The sequence below is a fragment of the Suncus etruscus genome, chromosome 2 (genome assembly GCF_024139225.1).
Source record: "Suncus etruscus isolate mSunEtr1 chromosome 2, mSunEtr1.pri.cur, whole genome shotgun sequence".
NCBI classification, from domain to species: Eukaryota; Metazoa; Chordata; class Mammalia; order Eulipotyphla; family Soricidae; genus Suncus; species Suncus etruscus.
The window spans coordinates 87,900,764-87,920,763 of record NC_064849.1 but is presented as its reverse complement, the minus strand read 5'-3'; positions in this window follow the sequence as shown (position 1 = coordinate 87,920,763).

Here is a 20,000-nt window from a genome sequence, read left to right as displayed (position 1 = left end):
TCTCTGAGTGTTAAGCCAAACTTGACTTTTTTTTTTAGATTATCCAAGAACAAAATTCACCAGAGTGGGGCAGAATGATTCAAGTGGGCTTTTATATCTCAAAAGAAGAGGTTATGGGGAAGAGGAAGATTGGGGGAAGCCTTTTGTTTTGGGTTAGTAGCTGAGTGTCATTTTACACCAATCAACAAAAAGTTGAACTTGGTGGAAACTGATCACATATAAGCCTGAGGGAGAGGACTCATTCCTTAGACTGCTGGGACTGGTCTCATTTTCTGTGAAGTTACAGCTATTTGCAAGTCATGGGCATGAGAAATGAATCACCAAACTATTAAGCGTAGGAAGTTTAAGTTCTCCAATTTACAAATGATTGAACCATTTTTTTTACATTTAAGGAAAGATTTTTGCTCTTAAGGCTACTACTTACAGGGATTACATGATGCAGACTTGTATATTTGTCAACTTATGTAAATAGAAAGAGCTTAAGCTAATTTAAACCTTCATTTAAACGTTATATAAAGTCAGAATGGATGTCTTTGGAACCTTGGAATAGATTTGTTACTAGATTTGATAGTTTTGAACATCCAGTGAAGTATAGAATGTCACAGAAATGTATTAAACACTTATAAGAATATGGTGTATTGTGGCCGAAGCAGTGGCGCAAGTGGTAAGGTGTTTGCCTTTCCTACGTTATACAAGGATAGACCGAGGTTCGATCTTCAGGCATTCCATATGGTCCTCCAAGCCAGGAGTTATTTCTGAGCATATAGCCAGGAGTAACCCCTGAGCATCACCGGGTGTGGCCCCAAAACCAAAAAAAAAAAACAACAAAAAAACAAAAAAAAGGAATATGGTGTATTGAGTATCATGATACTTGGGGATAGTTAAGTCAATGATTAACTGGAACTTAGAAAGTTCTGTAATTTTGATTTGCAAATATGTTTTAAAGTTAAGATTTTTTTGGGAGGGAATTGGCCACACCCAGTGATGCTAGGCTTACTTCTGGCTCTGTGCTTGGGATCATCCTTAAAGGTTCTTGAGAAACCATTGGGAATGCTGAGTATCTTCACTGTATTAGTAACATGCAAGATAGGGGGCTCTACCCACTTTACTAAATTTCTAGCCCATTAAATTTCAGATTTTAAGTCTAAATGAATATCAAGTATTATGTAATTTCATGTACTCTTTTCATAGAACTTCTAGCACATTCTGGTATATATTGAATTATCACAAAACAAACCAGAAAAAGTAAAAATGAAATTTGTTACTGTATTAAATTTTGATACAGAATTAAAAACTAGTTTGGTACTAAGTTAGTTTGACACTAAATTCAATTTTGACCTACCGTCGTTTTATACTCTAAACATAAAGTATGTTTTGATAGTTTTTGCATACACTTCTTAGAATAATGGGAAATTTTTCCTTAATAAATAATGTAAAACTGAAGTTTCCTTAAATTACACTGACTTTTGAATGCATATAACTCGAATTTTATCTTACTTAAGTGTGGTATTTAGAAAAATATAAATAGTACATGCATTCAATTGAATAGCAGAGTATCATGATGAGATCTAGCATCTATTTATCTATCTATCTATCTATCATCATCATCTATATCTGTCTGTCTATTTTTCTCTATATTTCTATATCATATAATATTATATAACAGGGGTGGCAAACATGCAGCTCTCGGCCAAAATGAATGCGGCTCTTTGCCTCTTATCATTATTTTGTATACTGTGGCTCTTTGCTAAGTTTGGATTTTGTTCTGCTGCTTCTGAGGAGGGACCTCTGAGGAGAGATCTCCATAGTCCCTCCTGCCTCCAGGCCGCGTTATCCCGTCTCCCATCCCCCGGAAACAACTGCACGGGCCAGCTAACAGGGAACCCGTGTGTCACGTGTTGGGTCACATCTTGCCGTTAGTTCTTAGTGTGGAGGATGCAGCACACCCTCACCATCACTGCAGGATTTTTACCCTCACTAAAAATGGCAAAATGCAATATATGTTTAATATATTATTGTTAAAATTATATGCTTTTGTGTGAGTGTTTGTCTGTTTTGGCAGGTCACTGCATGGTGTGGCTCTCTGACTCTCACAGTTTAAAATTTTGGCTCTTTGTGCCGAACCTGTTATATAAATATGGTCCTCCTCACATGTAAATAAAAGTTTGAGACTATGGCTGTGCATTTTCTGTTTCTCACCGTGTCACAAGACAAGTCATCTGATTCATAGGAGCAGAAGTCAACTGAAAATTGTTGACCAAATCAGGAGTCAAAGGACTTCCTGAAAAATTGTAAAATTCCCTGCAGAATGGCCCTGGGGATAGGCATTTGCCTATCCTTGAGCTGAGGGACTGGCTTTGATTGGAAGGAAAATGAATTTAGGACTATAATACATGAAGTAACAAAAAATCAAAAAGTCCCTGTAATAATTTATTACTCTCCAAAATGCTTTTCTTTTTTTCTACATACACCATGACCAATAGGATTTATAGTTGGAATGTGAAGATGGTTTAATGTATACAAGTCAATCAACATAATGCAACATATCAATAAAATAAAATACCATATGATCATATCAACAGATAAAGAGAAAGCATTTGGCAAGATCCAGGATCTATTCATGATAAAAATAATTTCCACAAATTGAAATTGAAAAAACTTTCCTCAATATAGTTAAATCCATTTTACCACAAGACCATATTATTTTGTTTATTAGAGACCGTTTTTCACAGAAGTGATATGCATCAAATGGCATATTATTAAAGATTGTACAGTTCTTGCAATCAGCTAAGATAAAAAGGAAGATTCATTCCCAAGTTTCTGTAATTTTTGTTTGTTTGTTTGTCTTGGAGTTGAGGGTTTAAGTGTCTGTGCTCAGGGCTAGTGACTGCTTTTCTGCTCAGGGCTCACTTCTGACAGTGCACAAGGAACGATAGGTGTGTCCAATGATCAAATAAGGCTCAGCTGCTTTTAAAGTCAGTGCCTTAACCCTAGTACTCTCTCTCCAATCCCAGTTTCAATTCACCTCGCCTAACAGATATGAACCCGGGTCAGAGAGATCTTAAATACTACAGGAAGAAAACACTCTGAATTTTGTAGCAATGCATGAAGACATCTAGGATAAAAAGCATTGAGGAGCTGAGCTAAGGGTCAGGTCTTTGGGAACATGTAGAAAATGTCAAAGCAGGGGCTGTGGCAGTGGTGCAAATAGTAGGGCATTTGCCTTGTGCGTGCTAACCCAGGACAGACGGTAGTTTGATCCCCAGGAATATGGTTCCCCAAGCCAGGAGCAAATTCTGAGCACATAGCCAGGAGTAACCCCTGAGCATCTAGGTGTGGCCCCAAAACAAAAACAAACAAACAAAAAGAAAATGTCAAAACTGAGTGTGGTAGAAACAGAACGATGGGCCAGGAATCCTGGTGGGTGAGCATTATGGGATCAGGAACTGATCCAGATAGTCAAGTTCAGGTAAATTTTTCAGTTGAACACTCCTTAGAGTAGATGAATTTGTTTTTGTGGGGTTTTTTTGTTTGTTTGTTTTTTAATTTTCAGATATAGGGACTTGAGTGATGATACAATGGGTAGGTCTCTTGCATTGCACACAGCACCTGGGTGATCCCCAGCATCCCATATGGACTCCTAGGCATTGCCAGGAATGATTCCTGAGCATCACCTCCTGTAGCCCAAAAACAAACCAAACAGAAGCAGATGCAGGTGTTATAAAGATAGAGCAACAGGTTAGTGGTTTGTCACTAACAGCCAGGTTCCATCTCCTGCATTCCATGCGGTCCCCTAATCAATGCCATGAGTGATAAAAATCCAGGAGTAACCCAAATACTGCTGGATGTGACCTCTTAAAAAAAACAACAAAATGATATAGGCATTGCATTAAGGTGCACTGTGCCAACATTTAAACATGCCAGATAATCAGTGGATTTCATAAAGCTTGAATATATATATGGACAGGATTTAAGAAATTTATCTGGACTTGTCAAAAAGTGACATACTCAACCAAGGTTGATATTTTCTTCCGGGAGACTATGTTTGTTTATTTATATATTTATTCATTTTTTCATTTTATTAAGGTTTTATGATCTACACACTGTCAGTGATAGTTTCTCATGCACATAATTCCAACAACACACCCCTCACCAGTGTACCCACCTCCTCCCTCAAGGACCCTGACACACCCACAACTCAATTTCGTGGATTTGTTCTAGTGTTGTTGCTACCTTGCTGAGGACCTTAAAATCAATCCCACATATTTTATGTGGATCATGGGATCCTTCTGTACCTCTCCTGTTCTTCTGACTGACTCCACTCAGCATAACATCCTAATAAGAATCTAGGAAACTTTAGGAAGTAAGGAGTAATTTTGTTGGACAACTTGAAGAAGAGGGACAGCTGGCACTTTGTTGGTAGAGTCTAAACATGATGTATTTCCTGAGCTGAACACAATTCCAGTAAATTGTGCCTATACATTTTAGGAAGTTCTTATTCTTGTTATTTTTTCTTTTTTTTTTTTTGCTCAAACTGTTCTCTAGAGCCTTGAGTTCTTTATTAACATTTCTGAATCTGTAATTATACCAAATAAAAGCCCTTAACATTTAGATAAGACGTTCAACAACTACTTAATGGTGACTGTGAACATCCTTATGCTTTTGACTCTGATCCATCATTTCCTGATCAATGGTTTTCTTGCATAATTGAAGTACCAACATTCCCCTGAGCTTAAAGTTAACTGAGAAAACAGATCTGTTCTTTGAAAATGTGCATGTCAGTGATTCCTTTGTCTCTCAGTATTAGTTCTGCGAGTTCCTAGCAACTAATTCACTTACAACAGACAGTTTAAGCTTCTAAACTGATGCCCAAACCTGAAAAAAAATATAAAAAATTGGAATTGTGTATTGAATTATTTAATCAAGTCAAGTACAAGGTCTAAAAACTGAGCCTCAATAGAAATGATAGAGCATTTAGAAATAATAAAAGGGGCTGGAGAGATGGCAAAGCAGATAGGGCACTTGCTTTATGAGTGGTAAATTCAGGTTCTATCCAGGGAACCCAATAAAGACCCCCAGGCCCATCAAGAATGGTTCCTGATTGTAGAGTAAGATATAAATCCTGAGCACAGCAGGGGGTTGTTCCCTATACAAAGACATAAAAGAACTGTATTTTTAACAGTTTATTATTTTAAATCATGTTAAGGATACATGAATTACAGAAGAGAATGTTAGATTTTTGTGCTTACCTAAAAGATATCCATAGCAAAAGTTGATTGGCTTCTAGATCTGTAAATCCTCTAAGGAAGAGAAAATATAAGGAATTAAATTCAAGGCTTCACACAAGACAGCAGACTTATGTGACTAGACTGGAAAAGCAATTTATGTTAAACTGGTTCAGAATATGTCCCTGAAGTGACATAAATGGTAAAAGAGATTGTCATTTTCCAAGGGAAAGCTCTGAGATAATCCACATTGGATGGCCATCGCCTGAGACCAATGAGCCAGCTATGATCATTCTATTTATAAAAATAATAAATGGCTGGTAAATCCTCCTCTTAGGGAAATTTTAAAGTGTCATAACACAATAGGAGATGCCAAGAATCAGAAACTATCAGGCTTAGGGAACCAAGATTCTAGAAAAATGACCATTTGTTTTTCTCTTGGTAATATATTTAACAATTTTTACTATTAGAACTTATTTATAAAGCAAAAGCTCCAGTGAAGACTTATTGTGAAAAATAGCTAAAATCCTGCCATAAAGACTGAGCATATCCAGTGCTCCTGGGGATAATTTCATATACATTTAGCAACATCCCAATCTGCTGTGTAGAGTGCTACTCTGAGCTAGTTCTTTCCTCTTCTCATTTAGGTCTTCGTCAAAAGATCTTCTTTTTCTTCTTTTCTTCTTCTTCTTCTTCTTCTTCTTCTTCTTCTTCTTCTTCTTCTTCTTCTTCTTCTTCTTCTTCTTCTTCTTCTTCTTCTTCTTCTTCTTCTGCTGCTGCTGCTGCTGCTGCTTCTTCTTTTCTTCTTCTCTCTTCTTTTCTTCTTCATTCTCCTTCTTCTCCTCCTTCTCTTTCTTCTTCTTTCTTCTTCCTTCTACTTCTCCTCCTTCTTTTTCTTCCTTCTCTTCTTCCTCCTTGTTTTTGTTCTTCTTATTGTTCTTTTTCTTGTTCTTCCATCTTTCTTCTTCTCTCTTTCTTCTCTCTCTTTTCTTCTCTCTTCCTCCTTTCCTCCTTCTCCCCTCTTCCCCCTCCTCCTCCCTCTCTTCCTCCTCCTCTTCTTCCTTATGTCATTTTTAAAAGTTTATTTTATTAAACATCATTCATCACTGGAGTTTTCTCTTCCCTCACTCTTATCACTCTTATCACTCTCCCCATCTTTGTATGGTCACCTCAATTAGGGAGAGCATTTCTCAGGTTCTTCTGCCTTTGGAGATTTGTTATTCTCTTACTATGTTTATCTTGTTTTCTCTTTCTAGTTTTGATTTTGGAAACACATCTTGGAGTTTCTGAGTTTATTTCCTGATTCTATGCTCAGATATCACTCCTGGCAGGCTCAGGGTATCAAATGAGTTATCAGGGATTAATTTCAGGTCAGCCACATGCAAGTCAAGCATCCTATCCATTGACTTATCTCTGTGGTCCCTCCCTTATTATATTTATTTATATCTCACATAGACTTTATTCTTTATCCCACTCCTTGAACTAACTTCAGTCAGCACAGTATCTTCTAGATCTAACCACGTTTATGTTGAATGGCATGATTTCATATTTTCTGAAGCTAAAGTATTGCACTGTGTATATTTTCTAAAAAAATATTTCAATGTATAAACCAGGAAAGTTTTATTATAGATATTAAGTAGGTTAAAATATACCTGTTAAATGAATATACTGATATCATATATTATATATTTAATATTTGCTTATTGGACTTATATTTCATAATAGTGGAAAGTCTATCCTTGAATATACACACAGGGAATGACATACTTTAATAATCGCAATGCACTTAAATCTGTGGTAAACTGTATGCCTAATTATTGTCCTTATACTTGACTATCATGTGAAAGATATAAAAATAGAGTAGAAATACCTTCTACAATTGAGCAGAGGGCCAAGATGACCCATTCATGGTAGGAAGATTTTAACAATGAGTTGGGAGTATAATTAAAGCTGAGAAAGAACTACTGTGACAATGAGATTTGGAAATGGTCGCTCTGACAAGAACTGGGTGCTGAAAGGAGGGAAAGTGATAGACAGGATGCAGTATTATAAAACATGGCCTGGTGAATGGTGTTGGACACTGTATGAATGACACTCAATTATTAAGAACTTTGTAACTGAATCTCTTGGTGTTTAAAAATTTTAAAACAAATAATCTTTCCTCTATTTTGTCAAAGTCCTGATAAAGTGACTGTTATGCAGTGATGGTTTAATGTTTCTCTTCAGTGTCCTGAATCCCAGGGATGGCTTATCAGAGTCCTCCAGAAGCCATTGAAATTATTCTATGAAAATCTATTTTATAAAATTATTCTATTAAATCCAACTATGAACATTTCTGTAACCATGACACTTAAATAAAGAAATTATTATTTTTAATAAAGGTTTTGGTTTACTCTCTCACAAATAAAGTAACAACAGAAAGTAACCCATACGTAGTAAAAATGTATTTCATATAAGAATGCTTAAAAGCCAAATTAAAGGAGGCAGTTCCTTCAAATGACCAAGAGTAATACCACCATGACTTTATCAAGGAAATCCAGGGAGAATGGGAGATAACAACACATCTTTCAAGGGAGTAAAACGAATTCAAAGTGACTTAAGTTTCCAACCTAACATCATTCTGAAATGGAAATCGGAAATTTAGGAAAGAGACACTTCAGGAAAATAGTCACAAGCTTGTCACTAGACAAACTCTAGATCCATCTTTCTCTGGGAAAGGACAAGGATGTGTGATGGGAATCTGAAGTAGTACATTTGGAAGAAAGGCAATGGAAGTGACTCATCGAGCAAGAAACCCAATTGGTCATTGTGTGTTCAGGACCATGTTGACAGTGACTCAGGTTGGTTAAAATAAGGGGAAGTCAATTACATGACACTGGTTGTCATGAAGAATGTGGATGGAATAAAAATGGTTCAAGATCATTGTCTGATACCAGAAAAATGAGAAAACTGAAACTTTAGAGTCGTTTGTATGGTAGGATTTCTAAGTAGTAACAGAAAAAAACAATACAGTGGAAGAACATTACAAATTCTATGCAGGGGTCTTCAAACTACGGCCCGTGGGCCACATATTGTATTTATTCCCATTTTGTTTCTTCACTTCTAAATAAGATATATGCAGTGTGCATAGAAATTTGTTCATAATTTTTGTTTTTACTATAATCTGGCCCTCCAACAGTCTAAAGGACAGTGAACTGGCCCCCTGTTTACAAAGTTTGAGGAGCCCTGCAAAAGGCTCCCAAGAAGAGTAAAGCTGAGTAATAAAAAAATAATGAACTCCTAAGAAGACAAAGAAAAGAACAAAAATAAATGACAAGATGAAGGAGCAAGGGAAGTAAATTTGGATCCAAATTAAAATATGAGTCTCAGTGGAGCACATGTAACCAATAAAGGGGTAGCCCTGTTGCACTGGGGATAGATCTAGAAATTCAAAATGAGCAAAATGGAAAATACTATCTTGTTTTTGTGTCTGAGCCACAATTTGTGATGCTCAAGGCTTCCTCCTGGCTCTACACTCAGGAATCACTTCCAGTGGTTCTTGGGGAGGACCATATAGGGATGCCGAGGATTGAACCTGGGTTGGCTGTGTGCAACACAAACAACCTGCTATTGTGCATAGGCCCTTGTTTTATTTTTAATTTTTATTGTGAACAAAGTGAATTATGAATATTTCACAGTAATATTTAAGGCATAGTGACAATGAATCAGGGTCATTCAAACCACCAGTGTTGTCCTCCCTCTATTCCTGTTCCCAGCATGCATCCTCTATCTTTCTCCTTTGCCCCTGGACTGCTAGTGTAATTGGTCCCCACTGTGTCTAGTTTGTGGTAGATTGGGTATCGGTTCTTTTGTTGTTGACTTTGGGTTTGGTGTTCAAGTCTCATCATTTTTTATTTCTACTCAATGATCATACGACTGTTTGCTCCTGGTACCATCCACCACCACCACCCCCCAATTTATGAGGCAGAATAAGATGATTCAAGATATGTGGTTCTATTTGACAAAAATTAAAATTAAAATAAAAAGGAAAAATACTGGGATGATTCTGTCTAGAGGTTATAAATATAAATTAAAAAGAAAAAAGGGGAAAAAAGAAAAACATAACAAAAACAAGACAAAACAAAACAAAAATACAAACAAAAAATATAACCAAAAACTATTTTTAAAAAAAGTACACCAGCAACAAAAAAACAACAACCAAATAATAACCAAGAGAATGGAAAAAAATAAAAAGGAGGGAGGGCTGGTGTGGCAAGGTTTTGGGCTTTTCTTTCTTTCTTTCTTTCTTTCTTTCTTTCTTCTTTTTCTTTCTTTCTTTCTTTCTTTTCTTTCTTTCTTTCTTTCTTTCTTTCTTTCTTTCTTTCTTTCTTTCTTTCTTTTCTCTTTCTTTCTTCTTTCTTTCTTTCTTCTTTCTTTCTTCTTTTCTTTCTTCTTTCTTTCTTTCTTTCTTTCTTTCTTTCTTTCTTTCTTTCTTCTTTCTTTCTTTCTTTCTTCTTTCTTTCTCTCTCTTTCTCTTACTTTCTTTCTTCTTTCTTTCTTCTTTCTTTCTTTCTTTCTTTTCTTTCTTTCTTTCTTTCTTTCTTTCTTTCTTTCTTTTTCTTTCTTTCTTCTCTCTTCTTTCTTTCTTTCTTTCTTTCTTTCTTTCTTCTTTCTTTCTTTCTTTCTCTCTTTCTTTCTTTCTTTTTCTTTCTTTCTTTCTTTCTTTCTCTTCTCTCTCTTCTTCTTTCTTCTTTCTTTCTTTCTTTCTTTCTTCTTTCTTTCTTTCTTTCTTTCTTTCTCTTTCTTTTCTTTCTTTCTTTCTTTCTTTCTTTCTTTCTTTTTCTTTCTCTTCTTTCTTTCTCTCTCTTTCTCTCTCCTTCCTTCCTTCCTTCCTTCCTTCCTTCCTTCCTTCCTTCCTTCCTTCCTTCCTTCCTTCCTTCCTTCCTTCCTTCCTTCCTTCCTTCCTTCCTTCCTTCCTTCCTTCCTTCCTTCCTTCCTTCCTTCCTTCCTTCCTTCCTTTTCTTTGCATAGACACAATAAGTATTGGGAAAATTAGAAAGAGAATTCCCTTGACCTAACAAATACCCTTGAAGCACTTGAAGTCATGGGAACATACAGGCTCTGTATATGCTCATTTTCATACCCCTTGGTGCCAGGAAACTTTCCACTCAGTTGTGGATGATAAAATTAGCAGGCCCATGATTTTTAAAAATTATTTATTATTTGAACCACATCCAGCTCTGCTCAGGGGTCATTCGTGGTGTTTTCTAAGGGATAACTCCTGTCAGGACCCTATTTGGTGCTGGAGATTGAACCTAGATCACCCACATGCAAGGCAAGTGCTCTACTTGCCATACCTGGTAGTTTTTCAAATACAAACCAAAGATCCCAACACCAAAATCATCTACTTCTCACCTTGCCTGTTCGGTTCTGTGCCCTAGAGGACTCTCAGGTACTGGAAATATGTAACGTTCACCCACTCATACTCTAAGAAGTACAGCATCTTCTGCTCACCAGTGTCAGTATAGTTGTTTTCCTACCTGCTTCCCTCTCTAAAATATAAGCTTCTGAAAATAGATTAGGTTGAAATCTAAGGCATATGATATGTGCTCTATGAAATTAAAATAAATAAAACTGTATTACAATATATGAAAGTTTTAGAGAAATATTAATAGACTTTTTTTTTTGTTTGTTTGTTTTTGGGGGGGCCACACCCGGCGGTGCTCAAGGATTACTCCTGGCTGTCTGCTCAGAAATAGCTCCTGGCAGGCACGGGGGACCATATGGGACACTGGGATTCGAACCAACCACCTTTGGTCCTGGATCTGCTGCTTGCAAGGCAAATGCCGCTGTGCTATCTCTCTGGGCCCAGACTCTTTTTTATCATTTATAAACTTCTTTGTTTTCTGGTGACCTTTCGATTTGTTATTCAATTATGACGTACAAAAATTTTTATTGTTTTATTTTTGTTTTCTTTCTCTCCATCTCTCCTTTATCTCCTATATCTAACATGTTAAAGATACATTTACACACATATAGAGAGATAGAGAAATTCATAATTGAGTTTAGTGAAGTAAATTTAGTATTATAAGAATCATAAAACAGAAAATAATGTAAAACAATAAAATAATTGATAATACAGAAGAGTAGAACTGAAGGGAAGAAAGTATTACGTCTTCATTATACTTTTTATTTGTCCTTTCTTTTACAATTATAATATATGTGAATGCATCTATTTTGTTTATTCACTAGATTTTATGAACTAAATAATTTTAATTTTAGAGAACATGCTACAAATATACATTTTGAATGGTACATTATATTGTAATGAATACAAATTGATTCTTTTCATTGACATTAATACTAAAAATGCATTTTGTACAAATAACAGTTTTTTATTAGGAGGGAGGGATGTAGGGCTACTCCTGGCAATGCTCAGGGAACTATATGATTTTCTAGGGAGAAAACCCAGAAGGCTATAGAGAAGGCAAATGCATAATCTCCTGTGCTCTCTGATCACAAGAAACTTCTTTGTCAATGTCAATGTGTTTCTTATATAGCCTAAAATTCTAGTTACTAAAAAGTTTATATTAAAAAAAACTGTAAGCATATGCAGAGTGAAGTCAGTCAGAAGAAAAGGAATAACAGGATGATCTCTCTGATATATGGGATTTAGAGTTGTCCAGCAAGATAGGAACAAAGGGTGTTCCTTCCTTCCTCTTTCACTCCTTCCCTCTTTGTGTTTTTCCCTTCTTCTGCCCACTCTCCCTCTTTCCCTCCTTCCTTCCCTCTGTTCTTCTCTTCCTCCCTTCCTACCACTTTCCTTTCTTCCTCATCTCCTTCTCTTCTTTCTTTCCCTCCCTTCCTCCCTCCCTCCCTCTTCCTTCCTTCCTTTTTCCTTCCTTCCTTCCTTCCTTCCTTTCTTCCTTCCTTCCCCTTTCTTTCTTTCTTTCTTTCTTTCTCTTTCTTCTTTCTTTCTTTCTTTCTTTCTTTCTTTCTTTCTTTCTTTTCTTTCTTTCTTTCTTTCTTTCTTTTCTTTCTTTCTTTCTTTCTTCTTTCTTTCTTTCTTTCTTTCTTTTTCTTTCTTTCTTTCTTTCTTTCTTTCTTTCTTTCTTTCTTTCTTTCTTTCTTTCTTTCTTTCTTTCTTTCTTTCTTTCTTTTTTTCTTCTTTTCTTTCTTTCCTTCCTTCCTTTCTTCCTTCTTTTCTCCCTTCCTTCCTTATTTCTTTCTTCCTTCCCTCCCTTCTTCTCTTTCTCTTTCTGTTAGTTTTCATTCTTTTCTTTTTAACTCTGATCCTCTGTCTTAGCCTGTTTGATTAGAACATGGCTGTTTCCTGACTTAGATTGGCAAAGTGTCAAAACTTGATGAATTGCCTGAGTTCTTGATATGGTAGCAGAGCAAATAGGAGGAAATTTACAGACCCCTGGGAAAACAGAAGTCTCAAAATACAAAGCTACAATGCTGTATATAGTACTAAAGGAATCTAGAAAAAAAAGAAAGATATTTACGTTAATACTTGAAAAGCCAATCATAGTGGATACTTCTAAAAAGGCTACTTCATATATAATAAACGTATTTCTAGACAGTGGGTGTAGTTAAATATGAACACCAAAAACCTAAAATTGAAATACTAATTCTTGTAGTAGGACTGAGACAGTGTTTATTGCTAACCTACTAAAGAAATCTTGCCAGGTAAAGCATAAATGTCTTCTACTTTGGGAATCACTGACATGGCATAACTGATATAAAGTGACTATTGCAGTAACCACTTAACCTATCATGACACTCTGCATATCCTTCTTTTTAAATTTTTAAATTAATTTTTTTTGCATCCCAAGCAAAATATGGTGGACCCATATGCCACTCCTGGTGATCTAAGGCTAACTGAGTTGAATGGGTCCATGTTTGACCCAGTGATTCTGCTTGAAATCTCTGGTACTGGCAGTTATCAGGTCTTCATCTGTTGGTGTTTAAGGGCCTGTGATACTGAGATAGAACATGACCTTGGAGCCTTCTTCAGCCAAGGGATGTATGCCAAATCTTTGAGATATCTCCCTACTCAAGTCCTTTACAACCCAGAGGGGCAAATCAGAGATTTTCATTTACAACCAGACATATGAAACTGTTTAGCAGGAAGGTGGCAAAAAGAGAAGAGTCTACAGGTTCTCTCTTGGTTTCTCAGCCCAAGATTCTCAGCTGGTTCCCCCATCCTTGAATCACCTGTGTTCAAAGTTGACGGTGAGTCCCCAGTTCCAATGCCTACATACTTAAACAAATGTGCTCTGTTTAGTTTCATGGGAACATAAAGCATAAATAGTGTTATTAAATACCACTCTTTCATTATGCTAGAAAAGCAAAATGCATTTCTATCTGTCCAATCTTTGGAGAATGAATGAGTCCATTTTCAGGCCATCTATTTGGGTTATCTGTATGGGTCAGATACCTGCTGCTATAACAAATGAACTCATACTTGACCTAAGACAGCATAGACTGATTATCTTACTGCCCTGGAGGTCAGAAATCTAAAAGCATGTTGGCAGGGCTGCACTATCTCTGTTGGCTCTGAATATTGTCTGGAGGATAATCGGTGTCCTTGCCTCTCCAGAGCAGAAAGCCATAGCAATGCATCACTGCACACGCTGCTCTGGGCTTCATCAATGCATCATGTTCTCCAACTCTGACACTCCTATCTGTATCCTACAAAGACCTGGTGATTAGGTTGAGCCCACTGGGATCATTCGGTGTAATCTCAAAACATTTACTTTAGATACATCCACAGTTTTTTTTCTCTCAACAGAAACCTATTCATAGTTTCCAAGATGATGCTATAAGCTCTTTCTGGAGGCTGTACTTTGTCAGGAAGATACCAGGAAAGTTCTCTCTCTCTCTCTCTCTCTCTCTGTCTGTCTCTCTGTCTCTGCCTCTCTGTCACTTTTTGTCTCTGTCTCTGTCTCTATCTCTCTGTCTCTCTCTGTCTCTGCCTCTCTGTCACTTTTTGTCTCTGTCTCTGTCTCTATCTCTCTGTCTCTCTCTGTCTCTCTGTCTCTGTCTCCATCTCTGTCTCTCTGTCTCTGTCTCCATCTCTGTCTCTCTCTGTCTCTGTCTCCATCTCTGTCTCTCTCTCTGTCTCTCTGTCTGTCTCTGTCTCTCTGTCTCTGTCTCTTTGTCTCTGTCTGTCTGTCTGTCTGTCTGTCTGTCTGTCTCTCTCTCTCTCTCTCTCTCTCTCTCTCTCTCTCTCTCTGCCACACCTGGCAGCTCTCAGGGGTTATTTCTGGCTTTGCTCAGAAATAACTCAGAAATCATTCCTGGCAGGTTTAAGGGACCATATGGGATGCTGGGGATCCAACCCAGGTCTGTCCCAGGTCATTAGCATGCGAGGCAAATGCCCTACCACTGTGCTATCACCCTAGCATCTCCTCTTGTTTTCTATTACCCAATTCATTCCTAAATGTTGATTTCTTACAGTGGCTGAATAACATTTTAAAGATATTACTTGCAATGAAGGACTTTATACTCTCAATTTCACAAGAAACCTGAGTTTCTCGATTCCTTTAACCCCTGCTTTGTTTGAGCCAGCACAGTTAGACTGAGTCAGACAAAATATGTGGTCTGAGTCAGGCAAAATATTGAATGAAACAGATATTTTCAGGGGAAATCTTTGTGAAAATTTAAATTTATCAGTGAAGATGGTTCTCAGTTGAAGGCCTTGATTTGTTAAGGTGGTGGTAGTTGTTTTTTTGTGACACACCCAGTAATATTTATGATTTACTCCCAGTTTGGTGCTTAGTTTATCTATAATAATAGTTTCTAGAACCTGTCAATGTCATCCCAATCTCAAAAGCTCCTAGATTCAATCATCAGTACTATTGTCAATGATGGTGATTCTTTTATTACCTCTCCCATTGTTAAAAAATACATAAAAGAGAGCTTCAATGTCAAATTAACTTAGACTCTCTCTAAGTTATACACACACACACACACACACACACACACACACATACACACACACACACACACAGTTTTCCCAATAGTTCTGTTTTTCATTGTTTTATGAATGAATAGCTCTATTTTTGCCCTCCAAAGGATCCTGATTCATTCAAAGTTATATTGTCACCTTTCTTCTCTGTCTGACTACTATTTAAAAAATAAGGAAGAACTTACAGGACACAAAAATACTATGGAAAACCTCGCATAGAAGAGCAATTTTTTCTAAAGCCTTAAAATGCTTTACACACTGCTTGAGAATATTTTGATATTTAACTGTTCTCAAAGACAAAACTCATTGAGTTTAATATTTATCAAGCAATATATCAATCTAAGTCAGTTGGATTCATTTGACCTACCCTCCTACAACCTCTACCGTCTGCCTAAGACATCACTAAATCAATTAACTTTGCACAAGTTTAATGCTACTATTCAGTGATTTGTTTCTTGTCTAAAAAGCTGTTCAATTTATGACCAAGATCCTGATTTTTAAAAGAAACCTAAAATATCAAGTTTACTTGGCTCAAAACTAATTATTTGTCTTGAGTCCCTTAATAGTGGTTAACTTCTTTTGTATTTTACTATTTTTATATTTTCTTACCTTTTCAATGGCCTTAAAATATATTTTTTCTTTTTTCTCTTGGAACTTATCCCTTTGGGAAGATGAAAAATAACTTCCAGTTATAAAAGCCAAACAGGCAGGTAAAAGAGATGGTGCATCTCTTCTGTACATTGACTCAGGAGTTGACATGTAAATGCATATGTGATGCTGTTGAACAGAATTAAGTAAACACAGTGTCACAAGTACTATGACCACAATGACAATATTAGAATAAGATCTGTGGGTTGTATCAAGGTCATTTTGATCTTGTTCTGCTTGATATTACTCTTAGAGCACTTGGATAAAAAAAAGTTTTCTTTTCTCTACATTAGCTTCTTAATAGAAAAATACTCTATCTTTCTCACTCTCTCCCACCTCGCTCTCTCTCTCTCTCTCTCTCTCTCTCTCTCTCTCTCTCATAATTTGCATTCCTTGAGCTGGTTGACCAAGTTAAATGCTTATATGTAGATGAATAAGAGCATTACACTAGAATTTCAAACTGACATTCAAAAGCTTATAAATAGCCATTCTACCAAGGATTAAATAAAATTGAAAAAGCCTTTTCATTTAGTGATTTTAATAGAATTATTAAGAAGGAAAGCACTGCTAAGCTATGTGATCTAGCTAACAGAATACCTGTTAATAAAGGCTGCATAAAATATATTTAATTTATAGAAGCTTTTCTATTTCATAAGAGTGTCCACTTAGTTATAGCATGTAGAGGGCTTTTTAAATGAATTTTATAATTCAAGCATTGAGGAAAAAATAATAATGTCAACAGAACAAATCAGTTACCCACCACTGTTTCTTAAGTCTAGTTCAGAGATTGTAGTATGTAAATATATTTTATTTTACACCTGAAAAACTAATTGTGGCACATGAATGAAAGTATATATAAACTCTAGAGGTAATGCATTATAATCGTAAAGATTAATTTTTCCTTTGGGATTCTGGGTAGCAACTCAGCAAAACTTGGAATGGAGGGAGGAAATCAGTCTTGCTTAGTTTTAAACTGTGTTTATTTGAAAACAGACCTTTTCTTTTCCTGACAATGCTGACCATGCCGTAAGTAACTGGTGTCTCATTTGCAGTGTATGTGTGTGTCTTCATCATTCTCAGATAACTCTTTCTCTGTTTTACTTACCCTTGGCCTATACTTTGACCTTCTGCCTCCTGCCTCAGTAAATTCAGGACACAAGTCTTTACCTGCAGCAAATGTGAATGACTTCTCAGAAATATAGCATGCAATAAAAGCAAAAGCCAAATGAAATACAAAGGTGAGGTTGGGTATAATTTTCTCATCATAGCTTCCTCTCTTTTTGTTTTGACCTTAGACTCTGTTCTGACCTCTGTCTATTTTTATGGCTCGATTAATTCGACTATTTCAATGAGTCTGAATTTTTACAATCCGATGTTTGGGTTGACCTTAACATGTGATAACCCCTTATATGAAAAAAAGTGAAAGGAGGAAAAACAGACCTGAAGATCAAGAAGATCTTAAAGAAAATCATAAACAATTTTCTAAATTTGGAAGGAGAAAGAGGGAAATGAAGGATTGTTGAGTAAAATTGTTTTAGCTTTCAATTCTTCAGCATGGATATCAAATCCTTGGAGTATCAATAATTCAGCGGAGTTGCAGACCCAAGATTAATTAGATCCCAAGTTAACAGAAATGTCAGGAGAATGTGGCTTAAGCCTGGAATGATTCAGACTTAAACCAGAATTTCTAATGCAAGAACTTTGAATAGCCATCCACTGGCCTCTGGAGACTGGGACGATCACAAGTCCTTGATTAATTCATTGTATCTGGTGATGAGGTGACTTTCTTCCAATGAAGCATTTCCCTTGTAGGATCCTTGAGGACATTGATTCTAACTTTTCCACTTTGTGGGAAAAGTTCTATGGCCTGTGGCAAGACTCAAAAGTCTCACCCCCATAAATAAAATGTCGCTCTGTTCCCAATCCCCTAGCATTTGACAACCTGCATTGAGAGAGGTTTCTTCTTCCAGTGAATATATATGGGGCCAGAATGTAATGTAAAGTGAGACTAGCTAAAACCCTAAACAAAGGTATTCCCCTGACTTCCTCTTTCCCTAAACCTCTCCCTTTGATACGTAAAACCGCTTTGTGTCTCTGAACCTTCCCATTCCTGGCATTGGGAATTGATTTGAATAAAGAAAGGAGTTCTGGAGGTTTTCTGGGGGCAGAGTGAGCACAAAGCAGAGAGGCCATAAAGAAAACACAAGACTGACCCTAAAGACTCTTTCCTGACTGCTTGGTGTATTATTTCTCTGCTTCAATCATGCTCCATCAGATGTGTTTTCATTATAAACACTGTGTTTGAAGTGATCTCACAACTCGTGGATTTTTATTTTACACACCACCAGCTATGGGGAGTTCCTAAAATGTCTTATAGTCTAGGAACAGTAATTTGAAGAACTCTATTTCTGGTTTAACCAGCCAGTGGAGCAGTACTTCGTAGGGATGTCCAAAAGCCTCCTTCTTTCCATATCCTGGTCCAATTCAATCTTCAAGTCCTATTTGGAAGATTGTGAGGGAGGAACAGCATGTGGCATATAAAATCAACGATTTCCAAACGGAAAAAGAGAATTAAGGCTGTTATGAAAACAGGTCACTATTGTCTCCCAATTTGAGAACTTCTTTCTCTTACTCTTCCACTTTCTGGGGTGTCTGAATCATCTGCTGCTTTTAGAATTATCTCCTTATGCAGGATAGCTCTAAAAGCATTCATTATTTTGTGGCTGCTGATTTCTGCTTTTTAAAAATATCATGCCATCTTTAGCGTTGTACAAGATACATGAGAGGTACTTAAGAAATAACTGCCCCTTCTAACTGAATCTATGGAAATATAATAGCATCTACAGGAATATAATAAAAATGCTTCATTATCTCTTAGGCAAGTTATGAATATGAACTACAAAACTTCTTTATATGAATAGTATAGGCATAATGCAAACCAACTGTGTTTGATCTTGTAATTATATGTGTATTGCAAATCTAATAGTTTCTGTAACAGGTGATATATATTATATAAAATATAAATTCATTCTCTTTTTCATTTAATATTCACTATATAACAAAAGGCAGAGGGGAGAAATTCTAGTAATAGAGGTGCCTGGAAGAGAGTCCAGTATTTTAATTTTTTTATTTCTAAAACCTCTCAATTGGCAGTCCATGAGCATTGTTTGTTGCTGAGTATATTGTGATATGACCAAAATGTATTTATTGATTTTCAGCTCTTAAACAGACTGCCTTATTACAATGCCAATCATCAGTGAGTATGTATGGCAATGTCACACACCGAGAGAAAAGTTATCATTAGCCTATTGGGGAAATCGAGGGTGTGAACAATGAAACTGTCCTGTTGGCTTTTTTGAGTAGCTCAAAACCATTTGCAACTGATGTGGGTGCTGAGACTTCACAGGGCTAGTTTTCCTGGGGATGGAATTAATGCCAGAAAGGGGAGAGTGCAGTGTCTGGAATCAACAAAATATCACTTCATCTTAGCACTGGTTTCTTGGGTGTATTTATGTAAATTGACTAAACTATACTCATTTGACTGCCATGCAAACATCCTACAGAAGCTACTTTGGGTTTTGTTTTGAAATTGGTCTACAAGGTAATAGGAAGTGCATATTTGGGAAGAATATACTGTAGCATTTGGCTATCATTATCACTTTAGGTTCCATTGTAACAGAAATGGATTGGTTTCATAGTTTATTTATGGAAAACAGTCAAATGTGAACCCATGGTTCATTTCTTGAGCTGAGTGAGTTGAAATAAGTAAATGCAAATGACCTAATGATAGTCAAAAATTTCTTCATCTTTTAAATACTATGAGGTGGAATAGCTATAAATGAGCAAGTCTAATGGCTGACAGGGAACATAATAGTACTTTTAGATACCAAATACATGATCATTTTTATACTGTTATACACCGACTGAAAGATGATAGACTAATGATGGAAAGACACAGATACAATGACTATGTTGTATAAATAAACAACTCTGAAAATGATCATCTGTCTAGAATTGTACTACCATTAGCATCTCAAAATATATACTGTGAATGGCAAGCTTATACAATTCTTTGGTTGTTGGCAAAAAATTAAATCTGTCCTTTTTTTCTTCCTTTCTACCTTCCTTCCTTCAGTCTTATCCATTTTCTGCTTCCTGTCCCTTCCCTCCCT